Source organism: Nanorana parkeri, unplaced genomic scaffold, assembly GCF_000935625.1.
Source record: "Nanorana parkeri isolate BGI_ZX_2015 unplaced genomic scaffold, ASM93562v1 scaffold109, whole genome shotgun sequence".
Classification (NCBI taxonomy): domain Eukaryota; kingdom Metazoa; phylum Chordata; class Amphibia; order Anura; family Dicroglossidae; genus Nanorana; species Nanorana parkeri.
The window spans coordinates 1,464,233-1,466,246 of NW_017306377.1; the positions used below are offsets into that span (position 1 = coordinate 1,464,233).

The 2,014-nt window shown below is 44.7% G+C and overlaps 1 protein-coding gene across 1 annotated transcript in view; it reads left to right on the top strand.

Annotated features, from left to right (window-relative positions):
- Positions 1 to 2,014, top strand: part of SKI (SKI proto-oncogene) — a 94,104-nt gene that overhangs the window by 1,873 nt on the left and 90,217 nt on the right. The window lies entirely within an intron of this gene.

Here is a 2,014-nt window from a genome sequence, read left to right on the forward strand (position 1 = left end):
AGAGTTCATTTTTTAAATGTTGTGCAGGTTTGATGTGCTTGGGGTTTGGCAATCGAGGGGTTAAAATGTTTGTTTTTAATGGTCAATGTTCAATCAAAAAAGGAATTTGGCAGCTACTGGGTTAATGTCTTTTTAAATGTTTATTTTCCTTTCTATGTCTTGTTGATTGGTCTGCATGGTGTCATCTTATTGGGGTCAGTGATGGCTTTCAGCATTTTGTTATCTAAGGGGTTAATGTTTCACTATACAGGCAACAGGGGTTAAAATGTGTGTGATCGATGATACTGGGGGGGTTATCAGAAGGCAAACGTGGCCAGGTTTTCTTTGTTGCCGTGCAGGGCGGTTGTGGGTTAATTGCAGTTCAAGTTTGTTTGGGGGCATTTGGGCCGAAGTTATGACTGGCCATAAAGGTGTAATTTGTGGAGAGGAGGCAGACATCCCTGGGCTGCCATTGGAGGGAGTTCAGGAGATGGGAGGCCACTGAGCATGCCCGGAGAGTTGCTGGGAGCCAAGGCTGCTGGTAACCTAATTCCGGTGCTGGTGGATTCCTTTTTTTTTTATGTAAAGGGAGACCTGTCGCCCTCGAGGGCCCGCAGAGGCAACGGAAGAGTCTCAGCAGGGCGCAAAGTGCGCCGGTGTTTAACATGACCCGGTAGCAACCCGCACCAGGTTGTGTGTAGATGTGACTGGATGATTGATATGAGCCGATGTGGTTGCAGCTATTCGTAGTGTTTGGAAACAGAGGATGTGTGCTTTGTAAATCTGTTATAAGTACAGACCGGTCTGCAACCCTAACCCCCTCTGAAAACGTAATTCAGGTATTGTTGGCAAACTATGCCTGAGTGACCCCCCCCCCCCCATCAGAGGGCTGCGGGATCCCTCTCCAATCTAAATTGTTCCCTGTATGTGTGTGTGGGCCCCTATTGATTCCACCGCTCTTTCTAGGAACATTGTATTTATTTCTCTCCGTCCAGCGAGCTGGGCACCTGGCACCAGAGCAGTGGCAGCGCTCTGCATTGTGTGTGTGTGTGTGTTTGTGTTTGTGTTTGTGTGTGTGTGTGTAGGTGGTGTATACATAACTGGGGCAGCCGAAGGAAGACATGCCACCCAGACTGACTGTCCAGACGCTAGCGGTTTATTTTAGGCGTCTGGGCTCGACCATATGTGGATGCCAGCGTGCATAAGGCAAGTCGGTAGCTGGCACCGATCCGACTATGTGGGCAGCACTTAAGGACCATGCAGATGACAAACTTTTTCCATGACCCTTTTTAGAACCTTCAATCCCTCTTCTCTTTTTTTTTTTTTTTTCTTCCTTCCTTCCTGCGATTGTTGAATGAATAAACTTTTCAGGTTTCAGAGCCGCAGATCCATCAGCTGTGTTAGTAGATAACCACCCATGTAATTTGCTTAGTTAAAAACCTTTTTCCCGGGATTTTGTTTTCCTTTTTTTTTTTTCTTTCTTTTTTTAAGATTATAAGTTCTTGATGTTTATAAAGCTAGACAAAAAGTATTAGGTTTCCTCTAAAGATATAATCTACATGGATTCTTCATTTACTGGCTGATTTCTAAAAGAAAGCTGGGGGGGTGCAGGGGGCTGCGCTTTTGTGCTATTGAGCAACTGTACAATTTCATCCTCCCGATTCGATGTAGCTAATCACTGCCGTTTATCTGCATAAAATAAGCGAGACGATCTTGGGTGATTCTTCTTGGCGCATAATAAAAGTTGCATTTTCAGATCTCTACTTGGGAGGCCAATTAAATCACATTATTGCTTTAAACCTTTTTTTTTTTTTTTTTCTTTCCCCTCTGTATTATCAGTGAATAGACTCCTTCCCAATTTCCCCAGGAGTTTCTTACAACTGTGTGTCAGAGCTATTGTGGCGCATTAATGAGGCACATTATCTGTGATAGTTGGAGGTGGATGCGTTTTTAATGGCTTGTCTATCCCCGGCTAATCAAGGATTGAGGTGGAGGCTTTGAATAGCACTGTCTGGCAAGAATGGACCCATTTGTG